General features: G+C 44.4%; 1 protein-coding gene and 1 non-coding gene across 18 annotated transcripts in view; both read right to left on the bottom strand.

Annotated features, from left to right (window-relative positions):
* RGS6 (regulator of G protein signaling 6) overlaps window positions 1-23146 on the bottom strand; it is a 625171-nt gene extending 602025 nt beyond the window's left edge. For 9 of the 17 annotated variants that reach the window (XM_061429334.1, XM_061429330.1, XM_061429336.1 and 6 more), the window contains exon 1: window positions 22366-22821. The gene's annotated coding sequence lies outside the window, so the exon portion shown is untranslated. Of the gene's footprint in view, window positions 1-11386; window positions 11662-17546; window positions 17619-18904; window positions 19033-21500; window positions 21859-21975; window positions 22332-22365; window positions 22825-23054 lie in introns of those variants that run through there. The other 8 variants (XM_061429321.1, XM_061429324.1, XM_061429323.1 and 5 more) reach the window with 8 other exon arrangements.
* On the bottom strand, window positions 19573-19645 carry TRNAC-ACA (transfer RNA cysteine (anticodon ACA)). The gene has a single exon. It is a non-coding gene; the product is annotated as a tRNA-Cys (tRNA).

The following is a 23146-nucleotide window of genomic DNA, read 5'->3' as shown; positions in this document are numbered from 1 at the left end:
GATGCCTTTGAACTGTGGTGTTGGAGAAGACTCTTGAGAGTCCCTTGGACTGCAAGGAGATCCAACCAGTCCATTCTGAAGGAGATCAGCCCTGGGATTTCTTTGGAAGGAATGATGCTAAAGCTGAAAGTCCAGTACTTTGGCCACCTCATGTGAAGAGTTGACTCATTAGAAAAGACTCTGATGCTGGGAGGGATTGAGGGCAAGAGGAGAAAGGGACGACAGAGGATGAGACGGCTGGATGGCATCACTGACTCAATGGACATGAGTCTGAGTGAACTCCGGGAGTTGGTGATGGACAGGGAGGCCTGGTGTGCTGCGATTCATGGGGTCGCAAAGAGTCGGACATGACTGAGCGACTGATCTGATCTGATCTGAACAGGACATCAGCTACACATCCTTAGGATTCCAGTTCCGCCTTAGAACCTCAGAACTTCAACTTTCTAACTTTTCTTCAGAGACTCGCAGAATGTCCCATGCTGCCTCTCTTCCATCACCACTACCTATGTATTAGCTCGTCGCCTCTAATCATGGCCATATTCATGCTGAACTCAAAAAATCACCCAACTGATAGGCTAGCGTGACTCTCCCAGACTTAGCTCCCCTCCCCACGAAGCAATTCCTGTAATACCAGCACCCGCCACTAGGTGCCGTAGGACTCAACATTTAATCTTGGCGCAAACACTGAGCATCCATCCAATGGCACAAAATTTCATGCTTCGTTCTGGAGATATAAAGATAAATCAGACACAAATGGTCCCTCTTTAAAATGTTCAGAGTCCAGGAGGGGTGACATGTCCAGAAATGTAGGAAATTGTAATGTGTGGGTGCTCAGTTATGACCGCACAGACCAGGAAGAGGTGACAACTACAATCAGAAGGATGAACAGGAGGAGTCGGGGAGGCAGAAGAGGTCCTTCCAGCCTGGGTCACAACACAGGTATGGACATCTGAAGCCACAGAACTGGCAGACACTTGAAAGGAAAAAAATAAAAACATAATGGTGATGTGATGTCAAGGAGATTAAGTGGGAGTCAGTCAAATGTGGAGACTGAAATCACAGGGATTTGCAACTATCTGAATTCATATGACTTTGCTCACTTGTCTATCAGGGATCACCACTGCTAGAAAGGCAGTTCTGCCTGAGCAGAGTCTTTGTCAGTGGGGTTGACCCCTCTAATTCCTGACATCTAGAAGGTACTTAAATATTTTTAATGAATGACAGCGCTGGTAAGATTTCACTAAGATGCAGTATATCCCATCAAGAACACTCATCTGGTTAACAAGCCATTAAAACTGCTCAGCAAAGAAGGTTCTTTATCCACAAAGACCCATGGATGGAATCACACATGAAGACTTTCCCCAAGGTTTATTGATATGCTGCTGCTGCTAAGTCACTTCAGTCGTGTCCGACTCTGTGTGACCCCATAGACGGCAGCCCACCAGGCTCCCCCGTCCCTGGGATTCTCCAGGTAAGAACACTGGAGTGGGTTGCCATTTCCTTCTCCAATGCATGAAAGTGAAAAGTGAAAGTGAAGTCGCTCAGTCGTGTCTGACTCTTAGCAACCCCATGGACTGCAGCCTACCAGGCTCCTCCATCCATGGGATTTTCCAGGCAAGAGTACTGGAGTGGGGTGCCATTGCCTTCTCCTTATTGATATGGGCCCACCCTAACTCAGGAATACACTTTTGGAATCCATGCGCAATTTAGATCAGAGGGAATATGTGGGAGGGTAGAAAGTATATGAGGAGAGACCCTGTGAATAATAAAACAACTGAACATCTGTGACTCAAACTCTAATTAGTAAATCTTCTGAAAGTCAGGACTGCAATTCATTCCAAACATACAATGCATTTGTAGCTTCAGTTACAACCAGTGCCAGCTGTTTTCCATTGTACGCTGGCCTCTCTAGAGCAAGCGTGGCCTAGGGGTCAGCAGACAATGATGCTGAGCAGGGCAGGTAGGAAGGACCTCGATGATGTGGGAAAGGGAGGAGCTGTAAAGTCATACCAGGAATTGCGTCTCAGCTCTGGCCACATCAAGGCTGTTGTGTGTGTGGCCTTTGGCAATTGATTCCTTCACCCTACACTTTCGGGTCTTCGCCTGGAAGCAGAGAATCCTGTACTTTGCAGGGGTTGCTACTGAAGAAGGAATAAAACAAGCCACACAAATTTCCTTGGCAAAGAATGAATTGTAGCAACTGACCAGCAGTCTTGTTTTTGACCAGTGCTTGGCCAAGTGAAACTGCCCGACTAATGACACCAGAATCGCTGGAGAAAGCCTTCCCCCACAGCAGGTCCTCGGAGTATCTGAGATGGAGCCACCAGCAGTCTCCCAAGCTTCTCCGGTGATCCTGATGCTCAACTAAACAGCAGACCACTACAGTTATACTGCTGCTGCTGCTGCTGCTAAGTTGCTTCAGTCGTGTCCCACTCTGTGCGACCCCATAGACGGCAGCCCACCAGGCTCCCCTGTCCCTGGGATTCTCCAGGCAAGAACACTGGAGTGGGTTGCCATTTCCTTCTCCAAGGCATGAAAGTGAAAAGTGAAAGTGAAGTCGCTCAGTCGTGTCCGTCTCTGTGCGACCCCATAGACGGCAGCCCACCAGGCTCCCCCGTTCCTGGGATTCTCCAGGCAAGAACACTGGAGTGGGGTGCCATTTATACTGCACCACCACTAAAACCAGCATCACAAGCAGCAAGAAGCCTGAAATATGGTGCCCGCCACCCCTAAATGCCCAGCCCTCAGAGCCCTATTCAGGGAAAGACCTTGTAGAAGAGGTAATCAAACCCTGCTTGTGATATAGTCTAAATATTTATGCTGCCAAATAAGAACTCCTGTTGATGTTATTTCCTCTCCCCCATATTATATCCAATTCATATTGTTTGCCTCGGCCCATTAAAATCCAATGGATTTCTTTTCTGACATCAGCAATGTTGAGCACTTTAGAGAAAAAAAAAAATTACAAGATGTATGCTAGCTCGGTAGTACAATCTTGTTTATACAGCTCTAATCTGACTGAGTGGGCAGGAACCTCAAGGGGGAAGAAGGAAGAGCAACAGCTCTTAAGAACAAACAACGCTTTCTGTTACTGCAGAGTCTGCCAACTTGATGTCTCCTATATACTCAGAGTTCAGCTACTCCATGACGGCTTGAGTGTCTGTTTCAAGTAATGCACCAAAGATCTGAAAACAAGGGGCTATAGGCTATAGTTCAACCCTTAGGGGTCAATCTTGCTGGCATGCCAGGTACCCAGGATTTTACTAGGCTGTAGTCACTTGGGACTTCATTTTAAGGAAGTCATTTTAGGGCTTCAGTTAGAACTTAAGGATTCCCAAGAGCTGATTCAAGGACCTGAACAAGACAAGCAGCCTCAGAATCACCAGGTTGGGAGGGGGAGGGGGGAGGGGGAGAGCGGTGATAAAGATACATGTTCCTGGTTCCCATGCTCCAGAAATTCTAATCCTGTAGGCCTAGGACAGTCCCTTTGTTGTTGTTCAGTCACTAAATTGTGTCCAACTCTTTCTGACCCCACGGACTGCAGCACACCAGGCTTCCCTGTCCTTCACCATCTCCCAGAGCTTACTGAGTTGGTGATGCTATCTAACCATTTCATCTCTGCTGCGCGCTTCTCCTCTTGCCCTCGATCGTTCCCAGCATCAGGGTCTTTTCCAATGAGTCAGCTGTTTGCATCAGGTGGCCAACACATTGGAGCTTCAGCTTCAGCCTTCCAATGAATATTCAGCGTTGATTTCCTTTAGGATTGACTGCTTTGAGCTTTTTGCAGTCCAAGGGACTCTCTATAGAGTCTTCTCCAGCACTACAACTCAAAGGATGTCCCTGGAGACTTATAAATGAAAACGTCCCTCCGGTGATTTGGAGGCACAGTCAGATTTGGGAACTAGTGACTTAGATCCCATGGAGTCTGCCTTCTCTTCACCTGATCACTCCCATCCTGCCCCGTGCTGCTGACTCGCTGGGCAGCCATGCTAAGGTAGGGCTTCTTTAACTTCCCTTGAATTCTGCCAGAAACTCACTGTGATGGATAAAGCTAGGATCCTGGAGTCAAAGAACTGGCTCTCAGTCCTGGCCACACTACTTAAGAGCCGTGCAACCATGAACAACGTATTTCTATGCTTATTTAGCCTCGTTGAGCCTTGGTTTCCTCTTCCATCAGATCAGATCAGATCAGATCAGTCGCTCAGTCGTGTCCGACTCTTTGCGACCCCATGAATCACAGCACGCCAGGCCTCCCTGTCCATCACCAACTCCCGGAGTTCACTGAGACCCACGTCCATTGAGTCAGTGATGCCATCCAGCCATCTCATCCTCTGTCATCCCCTTCTCCTCTTGCCCCCAATCCCTCCCAGCATCAGAGTCTTCCAATGAGTCAACTCTTCGAGTGAGGTGGCCAAAGTACTGGAGTTTCAGCTTTAGCATCATTCCTTCCAAAGAAATCGCAGGGCTAATCTCACCTGTACCAGTGGGTCTCCACTTTGCCTGCTCATTAGAATCACTTAGGCAATGACTCACAGCAACTCTAACACGTGGATGTTATCACTCCCACACTACAGATGAGAACACTGAAGCTCAAGAACATAGGCCACTTGCCCAAAGGTAAACAGCCTGTCAGTCAAGAATCTAGAATTTAAATCCCACAGACTTCAAGGCCCACAAACTTTCTCCAACAAGTCAGCTTGGTCTCCAGTGAAATCACTGATACAAAGTATTGAAAACAAAAATTTTTAAATACACAAAATTTCAGTATATACTTAAATATACAGTATTTAGCACACATAGACTAATTACAGCATGCTCAGTAGCAGGTACTTCTGGTACATGATACAACTGGTACATAGCAGGTTCCCAACTAATTAGTGGCTCTTTCTTAATGACATCAGTGAAGCGGATGTCCCCTTATCAACCCTACCTGAAGGCATATACATAAATACAATCCTAAGTTGCTCATCTGCCTGACAGCCTAAACAAACTAATCAACCAAAGCTGCTTATAAAGAAAAATATTTTTGCATTCCTTATATTAAATACAAGTCCTAAAAAGCTGGGAGGGAGAAGTGGAAAGTTCTTCACAGAGCAGGATGCGCTTGGCCATGTGACATGCCTCTGGTTCTGTTACTACAATCTGTGCTTGGAGTTGAGGGCATCCTCTCTTACCAGGGGCTGTGAACTCCACACAGCTCTGGACAGTGCAGACCCTGCCAATTCTTAGCTGACTCCTCTTGCCTTTTGAACTTTTCTTCTGTTAACAGTATACCCCCTATGTCCTTCCACCTCCTCTCTGAACTCGAACCTTCTGTGACCCTCATGGCAATCTGGCTCCCCTCAAAACATCCCCTGCCCTGCACGTAGTGGTCCTCACCCTACCTATCTCAAGACCAGGAAGGAAGGCAAGCATCCTCCTTGTTCTCCACTCTTGCTTCAGTGATTTCCCTCCTGTCGCTCTACCCAAACTTCTCTTGCAACACTCAGACCATCAGCCATGCCATTGTTAAGGCGTGAGGCCACCCATCCTCTCCTGTTAAGCCTTTGCATTTCCTGAAGATTCCAGCTTGCAGGTCTCAGAGGTTTTCTCCATCCCTTGGTCAACTCAGCGACTTTAATGTTAGAGCCAGAGCTGGTTTGTCTGCCCTTCTCTTCCCTCATCTGAACTCTTTCCCTTCCTCCTCCTCAGTGACCATCTCACATGGCCACATGCTGAATCTTGCCATCCCTGGTGACTGTAACATTTCAAGTCCCAGTACAAACCAAGAGGGCACCCTCTTCCCACTGCCCCTCTTTTCAGATCACCTACTCTACATTCCCAGCAAACATTCCTCATCCTTAGACATTCCATCCATTTCAACCACACCTTTGGCACCATCCTTACTGCTCCTCACTCTGCCTTCACATTCTTCTCTCCCTGGCTCCAATATTTCACTCACTCGTCATCACTCTCTTGCAAATGGCCTTCACTTCCTCACGTCCCCCTTTCTGTGCCATATTTGCTGACAAAACTCCAACACTGGTGGAACCCAACTCTCCGCCACACAATATCTGAATATCCAAGTTCACATCGGGCAGGTGAACACTGTAAGGTAGGGAGGAAATCACACCACCAGGCTGACAAGCTGCAGTTTAGATTCATGAGCACAAAATTTCAATGAGAAGAAAGGAAAGAAGGAAGGGAGGGAGGAAGGAAAAACAAAAAGGAAAAGAAAGCAAGTCAATTCTGCTCACCAAACCTAAAAGGTTTTCCTGCCAAACTTGCCTTCTGAATTGGCTATCTTACAACTTCTCCTTGTTCAAGCTTCATTCATGGTCTCAGTTGATGGGCTCAGTTCGAAATCCACTGAAGAAATGGAAGCCAGCAGAAGGCAAGGCACTTTGCCAACAAAGGTCCATATAGTCAAAGCTATGGCTTCTCCAGTAGTCATGTACGGATGTGAGTTGAACCTTAAAGAAGGCTGAGAGCCGAAGAATTGATGCTTTCAGACTGTGGTGCCAGAGAAGACTCTTGAGAGTCTCTTGGACAGCAAGGAGATCAAACCTGTCAGTCCTAAAGGAGATCAATGCTGAATATTCATTGGATGGACTGATACTGAAGCTGAAGTTCCAATACTCTGGCCACCTGATGGGACGAGCTGATTCACTGGAAAAAGACCTTGATGCTAGGAAAGATTCAAGGCAGGAGGAGAAGGGGATGACAGAGGATAAGATGGTTGGATGACATCACTGACTCAACAGACATGATGAGTTTGAGCAAACTCTAGGAGACAGTGAAGGACAGGAAGCCTGGTGTTCTGCAGTCCATGGAGTCGCAAAAAGTCGGACATGACTTAGCGACTGAACAACAACAAGAAGGCAAGTCCCTCATCTTGAGACAGCCTCACCTAAGCCACCAAGTTCTTGGTCTTCTTTCCACTGCAATAGAAACGTTGCTGCATTTACTAAAGGGAAGTTGCTCTGCTTTTGCTCTTCACTGGAAGGTGATAGATAGCACATTGCTTCTCAACTACACCCTCTCACCACACTGACAGGCTCCAATATGATAACAGCAGATGACACCTCAAAGACCTCCAAGACACTTACTCTCTGAAGTGTAAGACAACAACATCGTTGCTGTTATTCAGTTGCTAAGTTGTGTCCAACGCTTTGCGACCCCATGAATTGCAGCAAGCTAGGCTTCCCTGTCCTTCACTATCTCCTGGAGTTTGTTCAAACTCATGTCCATTGAGTCATAGGGAAATGTTAAGTCAAGAGAAATCAAAAACAAGGAGACCAGGGGAATTTGAAGCTTCTAGCAGCTACAACTACAACAAACACTAAGCATAGCCCAACTCCTGGCCAAGTTAAATAAAACTTCACGGGGAAGGCCTGGTTACCTCAGTGTCTATTACCTGATTCATCATATTCGGCTTTCAAGAAAAAAAAAATCATGATCCATGCTGAAGTAAGCAAAACACTCAATCTAGAGAGACAAGCAGTTGTGAAAACCAGGTATGACACAGAAGTTGATATTATCAGACAAGAAATTTAAAATCACTATGATCAAATATGCTAAAGGTTCTAACAGAAAAATAGATGATAATGAAAGCAGAGAGGTAGAAATGCTTCCAAAAAACCCTTAAAAAGGAAATACTAAAAGTCAAAAACACTGCAACAAGTGAAGAATGCCTCCAATGGGCTCACGAGTGGACTCTATATGGCCAGGGAAAGATTCAGTGAGCTTGAGGTCAACAGAAACTTCCAAAAGTGGGGGAAAAAACAGGGGGGGAGCGGGAAGAGAAAATTTTAATGGAAGAGAATACACAAAAACTATGGTACATATCAAAAGGTATAAGTATAACTGCAGTACCAGGAGGAAAAAAAAAGAGAAAGAAGACATATTTAAAGGGATATTGACAGAATTTTCCAAAGTTAATGATTGACACAAAACGCAGATCCAGAAAGATAAGAGACCAATCAGCATCCATTAAAACAGAACAGTACCCCGAGACATACCATATTCACACTGCAGAAGATGAAAGACAAAGGAAAAATCTTGAGAGAAACAAGAATAAAAACCTTAGCTATGGAAAAATAAGGGTAAGAATTACATGGGGCCTCTCACCAGAAATCTCACAAACATGAGTGCAACTGAATACTAAAAATATTGGGAGAGAAAAAAACACCAACTTGGAAGTCTACATCTAGTGAAATGATCCTTCAGAAGGGAAGGAAAAATAAACTTTCTCAAACAATAAATACCGAGAGAGTTCATCACTAGCCGACTTGCCGGCAAGAAATGCTAAAAGCTCTTCAGGCAGAGGAAAATGTTATTGGTCAGAAACTTGGATCTACCAAATTAAAGAGCAAGCATCAGGGAAGAAATAAAGGGAAATAAAATCTTGTATTTTATTATTCTTAATTGACCTAGAAGAAGAGAGTAAGACTTTCTAGATTGTGTTTTTTCATTGCCTCTTAGCATGGCTTGTGATTTTTTGTTGAAAGCCAAACACAATGCATCAGGTAACAGGAACTGAGGTAACCAGGGCTTCCACATGAGGTTTTTATTTAGTTTGGCCAGAAAAATAAAAAAAAAAAAAAACTTTTTTAAAGATTAGCCTATCAGTGCCTAACACGGAGCTCGGGAGTAGCCCCCTCCCCAGACAATCAACTAGTTCAAGGGTCAGCCAATGAGGGCCCCTGGGACAAACCTAGCCTTCTGCCTGTTTTCATATGGTCTGTGAGCTAAGAATAGTTTTCACCTTTTCAGATGGTAGAAAAAAGTTAAAAGAAGAAGAATACTTTGTGACACATGAAAACTGCATAAAATCAATATTCTGTGCCATAAACAAAGTTTTACCAACACCCACCTGTTTACTTATTGCCTTGGCTCCTTTCATACTGTAAGGGTGGGGCTGAGAAGTTGTAGCAGAGTTGATGTGGCCCACAGAGCCCAAAGTATTTACTCTTTGATCCTTCACATAACTTTTTTTCTGTTCCCTGAACAAGCCTGATCACTTCATTTTTCAGAGGCTGGAAGCAAGGCCTGGGAGACAGAATTACACTCGAATGTCACTCTCCTGGTCAGTTAACAGAGCCAGTGTGAAAATGCAAGTCTTCAGATCCAAGTGCCCAAGAAGACTTACATTTTGTAAGTACAGATTTTAAAATCGTAGTGTCTAATACTACTGACTAATACTACTGACTCTAGGGACTGCATAAGTAACATTTTATTATTGTCTTATTTCACATGAAAGATAGTGTGACGACCAGAGGAGAAACAGGGGTGACAGAGAAGCTTTGCCAGCTTCTATGCACAAGAAGGGGATCACCGAGAGATGAAGGGGATGACATGTTCCTAGGGGACCAAGAAGAAAAGCACTCTAATTGGCTTCTTTTTTTAGAGGATGTCAGTTTCACTCCTTGGGATTTGGGTCTTTTCTTTCTTCTTTTTTTAATTTTTAGAACAGGTAAAAGTCAGTATCTTTATACTCTAAAACTAGGCAGTTAAATATGGGGTCCAGGACTTCGCTGATAGTCCAGTGGTTAAGAGTCTGCCTGCCATTGCAGGGAACATGGGTTCAGTCCCTGGTCTGGGAAGAGTCCCTCTGCTACAGAGCAACTAAGCCCAGGCGCCACAACTACAGAAGCTCTAGCCCATAGAGCCCGTCGTCTACAACAGAGAAGCCACCGCAGTGAGACGCGTGTGGACCACAGCTAGAGAAAGCCCAAGCATAGCAACAAGACCTAGCACAGGCAGAAGCAAATACATTAAATAAATTTCTTTTTTTTTGAAAAATAAGGGATCCATCTCTTTCATGACTCTGCAGTGCATACACGTGGAGTGTACAGACATTTCCCCTTCTGGAGACAGCAAGACTTGACAAAAGAAAGATCTATTCATAAGGCTCATCAGGCAGGAGAAATATAGGTCAAAGAAATAAGAAGATAGATTCCTAAGGGTACGATTTTATTCATATTATGTAGATGGAAGACAAAAATAGTACAATTAGAATGTACCATATCCTACACTAGAGGTCTGTCTTATAGCAGAACATACACACACACCCCAGAACAACTAGAAAAGTTGGATAAAATTTTGAAAAGAGAGCTCCCAATGCAATGAGGTCATATGGAGAAGAGGGAAGTTTAGAAGGGAGTGGACATTTCTGCAACATTGCTGTAATGTACCTTGTCAAGTCCAACATCCATTCATGAAAATACTCTGAGCAAAATGTAAATGTGAGGAAATTTGCTTAATTTGATAAGTGATATATTAAAAACACATATAGGGACTCTTCAAAAATTTTCCCACCGAGATTAGGAATGAGACAAGGATGCCCACTATGACCACTCCTATTCACCATTATATTAGAGGTCTCAGCCAATGCAACAGACAAGAAAAAGACATAAAAGGCACAAAGACAGCAATTCTGTTTGTTTAGTCACTCAGTCATATCCAACTCTTTTGCAACCCAATGGACTGTGGTCCACCAGGCTCCTCTGTCCATGGGAATTCCCAAGCAAGAATACTCGAGTGGGTTGCCATTGCCTTCTCCAGGGGATCTTCCCCACCCAGGAACTGAACCTGCATCTCCTGCACTGCAGGCAGATTCTTTACCACTAAGCCATCTGGGAAGCCAACAATGACTGCAAAACAAAGAGTAAAAACTTTTTGCATGTAATTTAATTATGTATATGGAAAAGTCATAATAATCTACCGATCAGACTTACTAAGATTTACAAGTGAATTTAACACAATCACTGGATATAAGGTCGATATATAAAAATCAACTGTGTTTCTATATACCCACAACAAATAATCAGAAAAGGATGTTTTTAAAAGATACCATTTAAAACAAACCAGAATTTGTTTTAAAAACCCAAATTGATAAAAACAGATAATCCAACTGAAAAATAGGCCATAAACTTGAAGAGGGACTACAAAAGATTAAATAAAAGTGACCAAAAAAAAAAAATACTAACAAGGCACATCATTAGTCACCAAGGCAAACTGAGACCACAATGAGACACAACTACCCACCCACCATAATGGCTACAATTTAAAAGTCTGACAGTTCCAAGTGTGGACAAGCATTTGGAGAAATCGAAACACTCCTAAACTGATGATGGAGGCATAAACTGGTACAACCACTTAGAAAATCTCTTTGTAAGGCCCTCCTAAATTTGAATACATGTCCCAGAAATCCAGTCTTAGGAGTGTAACAAACAAAAACCCATTCATACGTGTGCCAAAAAACACACACAAAAAATTACAGAAGCATTATTCACAGTAACCCTAAACTGGAAATGTCCCAAATACACATCAACAGATGAATAAACTGTGAAATGTAACTGAGTGGGTTGCGATACAGCAGCAAAAATAAACTATTGCTACATACCACATCATGGATGAATCTCTCAAACAGTATTGTGCCTAAGAAGAAACAAAAAGAGTATATACATATAATTCCATATATATTTCACATATTTCAAATATGAGAAAGATATGGTGTTAGAAATCAGGTTAGTGGTCACCACTGGGGAAAGAGAACATGTAGTACCACTGGGAGGGTGCAAGAGGTAGTTTTGGGGGCAATGGTAATATTCTCTCTCTTAACCTGGGAGTGACAATATAGATGTCTTTACTCTTTGAAAATTCACTGAGAAATGAGTTGTGTACTTTTCGAGGAAGAACGCAAATATTCTTGGAAAAGGATATAGCATCTCTGATTCTCAAGGTAGCACTCACATCATCTAAAGCAATGCAAAAAGTGATGACATTGCAGAGATATGGTTGCAGGGATGCTGGAGGAGCTAGAGGTTGTATCTGCCACAACTATATACATACTCAATTACTCTGTGTGTAGGCATAGACCAGGAGCAACAATCACAGAACTAGAGAAGTGATACAGAAGTGAAGCAAGATTAGAAACACACTACTTAAGGAATGCTTCACATTACCCAAAGACTTTATTTTGGATAACGAAAGTCTTCCAACTCTTACAAAATATCTCAGAACTTCCAAAGAGTGGTTGAAATACTCTGCACTTGTTCTTAATAACTTTCTGAAAGTGAAAGTCGCTCAGTCGTGTCCTATTTTTTGCGACCCCATGGACTATACAGTCCATGGAATTCTCCAGGCCAGAATACTGGAGTTGGGTATAGCCCAACTTCTCCAGGGGATCTTCCCAACCCAGGGATCGAACCCAGGTCTCCCTGCACTGCAGGCAGATTCTTTACCAGCTGAGCCACAAGAGAAGCCCAAGAACACTGGAGTGGGTAGCCTATCCCTTCCCCAGTGGATCTTCCTGACCCAGGAATCAAACTGGGGTCTCCTGCATTGCAGGCGGATTCATTACCAACTGAGCTTTCAAGGAAGCCCATTACTCCCCAGCAAATACATCCAAAGTCTTTCAGCCAGTTTAGAAGTTTGAGGTAGATACTGTATTTTTTGCCCAGTATATATATATATATATATGTGTGTGTGTGTGTGTGTGTGTGTGTGTAAAGTTTACTTCTTCTGTCGGAGAAAGATGGGCCCGTGAACTGTCCTCAGCAAAGTATGCCATACCACAGGGCACACTCATTGGACCAAGACAGACATGTGAGTCTAATCAGAACCAATCAGGATCCTTCTGAGGGGTAAGATAAGAACACTGGAAGAAAGAAGTCCCCTTCCCCATGAGGGATTAGTCTGAAACCCTATGAAGGGAAGGAGATTAATGACTACCTTTTTTGTGTGGCACAGAAGGAGGATATCAAGATGATGAGGTGTCAGTAAGAGGTGCTAATGGTATCATTTAAGTCCCTGGATCTAGCCATGCCTGAATTCCAAGATTTACTAGTCAGAGTAATTCCTTTTTGCTTCAGTTGGTTTGAATTTTGTTTCAGTGCAGTTGTTTTTTGTCTACATCCAAGAGAACTCTGAATCATCATTATCACTGTTACCTTTATTATATATTATTATTATATACATGTGGCATTCAATTCCTTCAATAGACTGGCCCCAATTTTCACTTCTTGTCTTGTCAGTCACTATTTCTCCATGTATAACCAACAATATGAATAATTTCAACCACAGGAAACTTTCCTCAACCAAGAATTCTCAATAAGCAGAGTTCAACTTAAAAAAAAGCCTACTTCCAAATAACACTTCTGATAGTCAACTGGTCATTCCCGTTAAGGACAATTAGAAAATATAAGAAACTGGGGATTAGAAATGGATTTTTTTAAGTGGGGGAGTATGGCAGATGGCAGGCTGGGTAAGTGGTTTTTGCAGAGAAGCTTTTGAAAGCTAAAGGAAGCCAAAGAAGGGAAAACCTAGAATCGACAGCATATGCTTTGGCATAAAGCTAAACACCCTATGTGTTAGGGTGAGACATCTGAGAACTTCCTAACTGGTCATGCCAAGCAAGTTAAATTAAGTTTATCCCAAGATGTATCCACTCTCCCCTTGAGCCACAGGACGATCCGGGAGCCAGTGGTCACTCTCTCAGTCCGAAAGTCAAAAAGGCATTGAACATTTGGAAAGTGAGCCTGACACAGTGGGTAGAAATGCCCATTTGCATGGAAGCTGTGCATTGACTGTAATAAAGCAAACCCATTTTCTCTCATTTCACTGCAGGGGACCAAACTCCTTGATAACAGTGAGAAGTAACTAGAAATTCATTGTGACATATCCTCCATTACCAACATCAGGTGAGGAAAATGTCACTCAGTCTGCCTTGCTTTCTCATTTTACCTGCAGTAAACATAAATAGTCAACAATTTTCCTTACAACCTAAATTACCTTTCCCTGTTTCCCCTTATGTTCTAAGCTCATCTACCCAGACTGAAAGTACCTGACTCAAAAGAGAGGTATTAAAAATCCTTTGCACACTATGTCACCTCTAATCTTTTACTTACACTGAACTGCCTGAAGCACACTTTGGCCACCTGCGTCTCCTGCCGCATCTCTGCAGGCCCCCAACCCGTTGGTCCTCCAACACCCAGCTCATCCACTCAGCCTCTTCAGTGAAGTCTCCCTCCCCCATTCCATGTAAGCGTGCCTGTCTTACCACATCCTGTTAATCCATCTTTTTCCCCCTCAACAGAATTTAAAACTTCCTAAACACCAGAGCCACATCTGATTAATCATCATCTGCAAAAGGGCCTTCAGTAGTGGGACCACTGACACGATGAACAAGCAAGACAAGGAGCAGAGAAGAACACCAGAGACTTTAGATCAACAGTGACTTAGGATAGGGACCTGTATCCTCCCCCAGCCCCCAACTAAGAATTGACTAAACCTCAGATTTCCAGGAATACTCTCCCTTTCAAGAATGCCCTCAAAGCAATCATAATTTTTCAGCCCTGTTCTGCACCTGGGGAGAACACAGATCAGTAGCATTAAGTGGTTTTGTCTAATGTCACCAGCAGTCAAGCCCCTAAACTACCTACCATTCTGAAAGTTAAAGTGCCTTCCCTTAAAAAAAAAAAAAAAACTCAAATATAATCAATAAATGTAATCTTTGTGAATGCATCCTTTCTATTTTGACCAGCTGCTGAATCAGTCTTTGTTTTAGGATGTATGGTCAGCAAAATAATATAATGGCAGCTTCCTGTTCGGTTTGGAATCTAAATACTGTTAACACTTACATAGTGGCTTCAGAGAAAGATATATAGGATATTTAAGTTGTTGTCTTTCTTCTACAGAGGTCATAAGCAGAAGGAAAAAAAAAAAAAAACAACCACCAGCTCAAACAAGTGTTCTATTTGGATTGGGCAGTGTAGATCCCTATAATATTTTTCTAATTGGAATTAGTTGCCAATGACTAAAACTGGATGAAACAAATGGATGACGACAGCTTTCTGAGCAGCACACACCCTTTGCTTTAACACAGTCCTCACCTACCCTAACGCTTCTCAACCCTGAGGTCTAGCACCAGATGCCATTCATCATCACACATGGATGGCTGTTGGGCTTTTAAAAAAAGCAAAATTGTTTTCTGGCTCCTATCTCTCTTTCAAAAATGTGGCAGAGGGCCCCTGGTTTCAAGAAAACTGAGGATAAGTACATTTCTTTCTGGGAGTAAAAACTTTCTACATGTTTCACACATAAAGCATGATTTGGATGGGTCAAAAAATGCAACAACTTAAGCTAACGTGAAAGAAACCCCACTTGTTTCATTTATCTGCTTTACCTAACTGGCTCTGTGTTTGAGTTTGCAACCCGTTTTCTAAGGCTTTTTCCTCCCTTCATTCATTCTACAATCAGCTCTCAAGCAATTACTATAAACCAGAATCTGACAAATGGTGAAGCAACAAGAGGGAATAAAACAGAGTTCTTGCTCTCAGGGAGTGGACATTTTAGTGGATGGAGACAGACAATATACAAATGAAAAACATATAGTGCAATGTCATGGTGATAAAGCTGAAGATAAGGCAATAAAGAGCACTGCAGGGAAGCAGGAGTTTTATTTTAGCTACGATGGTCTGGGAGGACATGATAATGAAGATTTTACAATATTAGCTCTTACTCTGAAAGCAAACAATAATTGGCTTAACAATTGGTTTAATTATTATTATTAATACCTCTTACCTGAAAAGCTTGCTGTTATCCCCTCTGTTCACCTATGACATTTTTGCCTCTCTCCCAAAGCCTCTCTTCCAGGTCTGATTATACAGTGTTCTCTCTGAACTAAACGGTACTTACTGGCTTCATCGTCTACTTGCTACATAATCTGACATAAAATTCTATGCATTATGCTCCTAAATCATCAATTAACATCTTTTATTGTTTATTTTCTATTCATTTCTATTTCTCTCCAAAAGAACTGAACTGATCTCAAGGGAAGGGTCTCTGTTTATCCCTGACCTAGTGATATATCCGCAAGACTCGGGATTTTGGGTCAGAAAAGATCTGGATTTAAATCTTGGTTTTTAATAACTCAATAACTATCTGACCAAGGGCAAGTGGCTGAACCACTTCTTCAACTTCAGTTTCTTCATCTGTAAAATGGGAGTGATACCACCTAATTCTTATCAAAAACTTTGCTCTCCAATGGCTTTACAGGTTCAGTTCAGTCGCTCAGTCGTGTCTGACTCTGCAACCCCATGGACCACAGCACGCCAGGCCTTCCTGTCCATCACCAACTCCCAGAGTTTACTCAAACTCCTCTCCACTGAGTCGGTGGTGCCATCCAACCATCTCATCCTCTGTAGTCCCCTTCTTTAATGTACTGACAGTTATAAGGTCAGTGCCTGCCATACGACAGCTCCACAGCTTTGTATGCTGGGCAACTTTGGGCTTAGGAATCCAATTTCTCTCAAGCATATCCTGTGTCTTGCCTTGCAGTGGGGAGAGACAAACATGGATGTACAATTGCAAACTAGGTTGGAGGACCTCACTATATTGTGGCTCTCAGGTGAATCTAGCCAGGCAGAATCAAGCAAGCAATAAGAATAAGGATCATAACCACTTGTACCTTGCATCTTCTGTGTAACTGCCCATGCACCCGCACCCAAACCAGTCCATGCACCCACCCTTGAAAAGGTCTCTGCCCCCACACCGGGTCCAGTCTACACTGCACTACTATTAGTCCATCCTGCCTTCCATTTTCACCGTCCTGCCCCCCTACAGACCTGTCACTCTGCAGGTCAACAATTCAGCAAATATTTACCAAACCCCTACCATGCACAGGTGCTGTGAGAGATACCAAGGAAATAGAGGAAAACAGCACACGGCCTCGTCTGGCACAAGAGATATCAATGCAGCTGCAGCCCCTGTGTTTCATTTCTCTTCCTGCTGGTGACCAGTGACCTTTAGGCTCAAGGAAATCTTTGGCTGCCACAGGGAAGGCCATCCTCCACTCCACATTTCCCCTGAATGTTTGGGCCACATCCTCCAGGGTCAGAATCACAGAGCAGCATTCTCCGAGGCAGGGGTAGGGGACCTCCAGGATCTAATGCCTGCTGATCTGCAGTGAAACTGATTTAATAATAATAGAAAAAGTGCACAATAAATGTAACAAGCTTGAATCATCCCCAAACCATCTCCCTACCTCCAGTCTATGGAAAAATTGTCTTCCACGAAACTGGTCCCTGGTGCCAAAAAAGTTGGGGACTGCTGCTCCAAAGAACTCAGAAGTTCCTCCAATACTCGGCTGATAGAGCAGGTCCACAGGAACAGAAGAGTCGGAAACCATTGCCCTGAAATACCAATTTCCCACCAGACTCCCACGGGAGGAGGTCATGTAGAGGCCGTGGCTTCCAGTTGACCTGCAAGCTGAATGGGCACTTGGAGGCTTCTCACCCCTCCTTGTGCCTGGAATGTACACTCTGCCCACCCTCCCCTAGGGAGCCATTTGCAAGGACCATAACCTTGAGACAGTAAGTTGCTGAGACCGTCTGGACTAAAGATGTGACTGATCCCAGTTAAAGCCTCAAAACAGAAACATAGGCCTGAAAAAAACATAATTTTGAAGGTACTGGCGGGTGGGTACAAGGAGCTACCCCTCTTGCAGTGTCTAAGACAAGCCTCTTATGTAAGTTCCCTTGCTTATTACATTTGCCGCCTACCAATCTGCTGCGTTTTCCTCTTTTCCTCCATCTCCGTGTCCTCCGTGTCTGGGGGCTGGTTTCAGATCTCGCCTAGGGAACAACCAGGGTTGTGAATAACTCATTATCAAAATTATCAGAAACCAACAACTATGACGTAACAGGGCCCATCTTCTCCAGCTACTGGGCCTCCTCTGCCCAGGATCCTATTTTTCTCATCACAACCACACATATTCAAGGGGTATATTCTTTATTTTTATTTTACAGACGAGGACACAATGAACGGGGTGTGAAAAGCCTGTTGTGCTACTTGAAGAGCTATGGATCGTAGCTCTGTGTGAGCTCAGGGCTGGCCTATATTGAGAGCAACACAGGCATCTGGGGACCTCCAAGAGCTGCCACCGCCGGTCCAGGTTCACACAGGACACTCTCATCTCAGGATGCTCTCCTGGAAGTGTGTGTCTCCCTGCCCCCCACCCCCGTGCAAGAAAATAGCCTCCAGGGTAGGGCAGATAGCAGTGGACAAGGGAGTTTTTTGTGCCAAAAGTGATTTTTTTCCTTTAATGGTTTTACCAAAGTATTTCAAAAGCTTGAACAGCTGTCTCCACCACAACTCACTTGAAAAGCCTCACTCACAGGAACGCCTGCTCTGTCTGTATTTCACTATTGACATATTTTTCCATTTCCATCCTTAAAAATGGGTGTCCTCTACACCCTATGTTTCTAACATGGAAGTGGAAGAAAAGGATACATTTATTTTACCCACAAAGTAGCCACAAGGAAGATCAACAAGTTCTGACGGATGGTTCAGCCAACTGGAACCTCCTAGCTAATAAACGCATTCTCACCACCCTTCTCTCTTGTTTCCTCGGTCATAAGAGGGAGACCTAGAGGGAGACCTACATGGTCGAAGACTGGTCAAAATGAGCTAAGGAGCGGAGGTCTGCCTTTTGGGGGGTGAGGGGTGGAGTCTGGACCACTGCTTGCTTTAGCCACTGCCTTGGTACTTGGGATAATTAATAGTGAACTTCCTTCCCCTTACTGGAATCTGAATGTGGTAGAAAATGAATTGCCTTTTACAGGTCTCAGGGAGGCAGCCATGAAGCACTGGAGGAGCTTTGTGGTTTCTCAAGCAGGTACTCTGAGTTGTTACTTAATGTAACTCATTAGGTTTAATGTGCATTTTAATTGCCTACTAGTGAACAGTTTTTGCTCTCCCTGCACTTGGAAGATCGGGGTTTCATGACTATTATTCTTATTACAGATTTAATGGTTCCAAATGATGGGTGATGAGCTCTTTTATCTAGACTGCTTCGGAAAGTTGTTTCCCCAAGCAGAAAACTGGTAAGAGAATTCAACAATGTTTACTAGGCACCTACCGGCAGGTACATTCCTAGGCATGGGGCAGATGGATGCAAAGACAGCTGCAACAGTGTTTCGCCCCCAAGGAGCTTACTATCTGGTTCTCAGGGTGGTCCAGCAGAATCAGCATCATCTGCAGATCATCCTGTTAGAGATGTAAATTCTCAGGCCTCACCCCAGACCAACCAAGTCCAAAACTCAAGGGGTGATCCTAGCCATCCGCATTTGAAAAAGCCGGCTTCAAACAAAGATCACCCTCATCAAACGTCAAACTGACAAATACGCGGTTAGCTTATTGAGCTAAATCTGAAAGTGTCATTTGGCCTCTAAGGAAACAGGCCCAGAGGCCAAAAGTCACATGAGTTGGTGGAGGAGTTGAAACCAGAACTCAGGTCTCCCACCACCAACCTTACCCCCACTCTGCATGGCCAATGCTCTATTTCTTTTCTGATACTTTAAACCCTAAATCTCATAGGGAGTATTGCCAATCGTAAATGCAAACCTTGGTTTTCAAAGACGACAGAAAAAAGAGAAACTACTCTTTTTTAAAATAAGTGAAGTGAACTCGCTCAGTCGTGTCCGACTCTTTGTGACCCCATGGACTGTAGCCTATCAGGCTCCTCCGCCCATGGGATTTTCCAGGCAAGAACACTGGAGTGGGTTGCCATTTCCTTCTCCAGGGATCTTCCCCACCCAGGGATCGAACCCGGGTCTCCTGCATTGTAGGCAGACACTTTTACCATCTGAGCCACCAGGGAAGCCAATTTCCTCCTTTTTAAAATAAAGACAATAACAAAAATTAAAACCTGATCTATCAAAGCCATCTATCAAACTAGTAGTAATCTCCCAAACCTCTAACACACATCCAAGTTTCATTTACAATTTACAAATGGGGGCGGGAGAATAGGAAGAATGGTAAAAATTCAAGGAATAATGTGATCAGAATATGATCAGAATATAGCCTACAAGAACATAACAGTATGCCGAAATGTCAACAGTGGTTCACCTTTTGTGGGAGAATTACAAATGATCTTTTATGGGTGTGTATTTTTCTGAAATTTTCCCAATGGTTATTTCTTTTGTAATCAAGAAAAAAGTAAAACTGTTTTTTTTTTAAATGTTACATCCATATCACTCAACATGAAGGTTTATTTTATAATTCTATTTCTTTCCATACAGCAGGATAGTGTGTGTGTAGTAATTATTTATATCATGCCATATGTTACAATGAAGATGAAATTCTGTAAATACATTCCTTCCAGCTGGCACTGAAAATGAAGAGGTTAAATGCTTCCCTAGGTTCAAAGCACTATGAATTAAGACAAGCTGACTGTACAGCTAAAGGAAAAACTAATCCCAGTACTGAGATCTCTGAGAGCATCTCTTTTGAAAAATGTTGATGTGACACATAGCTCCTTACTCATATCTCCCTGATGTTTAACCCCTGGCACAACACAGAAGGTCTGGCAATTCCTGGCAAAGTCTTGGGAGTTCTGGGGATAAAATGCATGGGAGAATACCAGAGAAATAAGAAGGAGAATGAACCTACGGTCACGTCAAATTCTGTCCTTGTGGACACTAAGACATTCAAAATTACTGGCACATTTCATTGCCCAAAATATCCTTTAAATTTCTTTTTTTCTTTCTCAAGAAATGTTTGCTCAGTTTAAAAAAAAAAAAAACTATGTTGGCTATCTCATTCCATAAATCATAAATTAACAAAATAAGGGCTGTCTCATTTAAAGAGACATTTCTGCCACAAAAGCATTGTTGTAAAGTTTCACTCGATAAGACAAATTTGTTGCTGGAAGAAGATCTAGCATTGTTTCACTGAAACTCTCAGCAATATAAATTCAGTGCGTGTTAATTAAAGTTTCTTAAAGGAGACAGGAAAGTGAAGTTAAGAACAAATGTAATTATTATGGAAAAGGAAACACCGGTGGCTACCTAGTTCATCCAAATACCTCACCACAGCTGACATTTCTGGAACTTACACTTTCAGGAAAGGACAAATTATTTAGGCTATATATACATATATGTAGTAATATGCCAACATTTACAGTACATAAGATCACCATATCTGCACAACATTTCTGCTTAGTATTGGAGAACTCAGAACAGATTTACCATCTTGGTTTTCACTGTTCAGCATGTGAGCCTTTGCTTACAAGGACCCTCTGAAGAATCTCCAATTTCCCTCAGTTCTCTGCTTGCTTTCCCCACCCATTGCAAAAACAACAAATTAATAAAGAAGCAAGACTATAATGACTATACCGCTCAGAGAAAGTTTCCCACCAACCTCCCCAGTGCCAACTCCATATAATTACTTATCTGCCTGTGAAAAGTGATCTAGAAAAGCCTTACCTATTAAGTCAAATCTGACAGTTTCCTTTCAGGCTAGCTTTTTTTTTTTTTTTTTTTGACAACACACACAAACTTGTAGCTCAGTCTCTAACTCCATCCCTCCATCCCGACACTTATAAGCCCAGTTTTTATTCTTCCATCTCTCATCACCCTCTGCTAAGAAAAAGGTCCAATGTTAGGTTTTACCTAGGAGTGCTTATTTTTGCAGTTTTACTCTGGGACCGCTAAAAGGTATTGATCAGAAACTACCTGCAGATCCAGCTGCTGAGCATTGATAAATGCTGAGGGAACAATTTCAGGCCAAGAACAAGACCCAAAATATCTTCAATTTGTAGCGCAGAAATGCCACTCCTCGAAACAATAGACAAAGAAACAACGTTCCTATTCCATCAAATTAAATAATAATAATAATAAAATTCAGCAGCTTCCATTCTGAAAAAAATTAAATGTTCTGGGTCACTGTCCTTTCGTCTCGCTGGGCCACTTCTTACGCAGCCTGGCAGTGACTGTAAACACGATCCCCTCACGCAACCCGAGTTGCCATCCTCACGGAGCAAATTATCCACGCGGCCCCTCCTGCCGCAGTCCCCAAACCAGCCAACCTCACCACCCATCCCTCCTCCACACCTCGCCGCCCGCTTTCTTTTCTTCCAACCCACAAATGGGTGCGCTTATCCAGAGAAAAAGTTAATGAACGACTGCTTTTGAGGTAAAGCTGCCCCACCTGAGATCGCGGAATTAGAAGGCTGGAAGTCCCTAAAAGCACGTACCCTCTACAAGCTCGCCCCGGCCGGTGAGTGCCTCACACCCAGAAACCCAGGAACAGGATTTCTGTGCAGACCTGCACCCACCCCACACAACTCCACACGCCAGCTTGCCTAACCACTTATGTAAGCTCGTGCCTCTACAGTCCCAAACTGCACACACACACACACACACACACACACACACACACACCCCAGCACCTGTCACGCATCTGAAATGGACAAGCATCCACACTCGGGAGACGAAATGAAAACACACAGGAGCCGGAGGGGTGGAGGGCATCGCGTTGGAAAACATCTTTTTCCCCCGTTTGTGTCTTGCCCCTTTTTTTTGTCACAACTACAATTACCTTAGCAACCAAAGAATTTCCTTGACTCCCACTCCGGCTTCAGAAATTTCTCCTAACGCCAAGCGTGCGCCAGGTTCATGGTAAAGCTAGAGGAGCCCAGGAATCGAGGGGTCGGCAGCCTCTTGGGGGCAGAGGGGACGTCTGGGTCCGTCTGGGTGCGTCTCCGCGCGGCTCTCCCACGTCTCGCCGGTCCTTCTGAGTTTCCGCGGTGGCGAGCGCCGGGGCTCAGCGAGCAGAAAGCGAAGCCCGAGGCCGGCGCAGAGACGCGGCGGGTCGCATCGTGCCAAGGCACGGGGCGCTCGGGTGTCTCCAGCGCGCAGGGGGCTGGCCCCGCTCTCCGCGCTCCCGGGCGCTCCCGGATCGCCCGCCTCTCCCGCTCCAGGCCGGCGAGGTCCGCGGAGCTCGGTCCGCCCCCTCGGCGCCCTCCCGCCCGCTCCGGCAGCTCCGGGAACCCGGCGCCCGGGCGGAGCTCTCGCTGCCGAGCAGGGCCGAGCGCAGGAGCTGCCCCAAGTCGCGAAGGCGCTCAGCTCCGCCGCTCGGGAGCTGCTGCAGCGGCGCCCGCTGTCGGGTGTCGGGCGGAGCTGCAGCCCGCGCCGCGCGCACCTGGGCGCCGGCACCTGGGCCCCGACAGGCGCGGGGCGGGGCCGAGGCACCTGGGCGCGTCCGCAGCGCGCCGCCGCCCGGCTCACCTGCTCCCAGCGCTGCGGAAGGTCCAGACGGAGATATGCCCGAGGAAGGAGGGGGGGGGGGAAACTAGAAATTTCTGACACGAGCGCCGGCG

The sequence above is a fragment of the Bos javanicus genome, chromosome 10 (genome assembly GCF_032452875.1).
Source record: "Bos javanicus breed banteng chromosome 10, ARS-OSU_banteng_1.0, whole genome shotgun sequence".
Taxonomy (NCBI): domain Eukaryota; kingdom Metazoa; phylum Chordata; class Mammalia; order Artiodactyla; family Bovidae; genus Bos; species Bos javanicus.
Note: the sequence above shows the minus strand (reverse complement) of the source record. Positions and strands in the feature narration are given on the sequence as shown.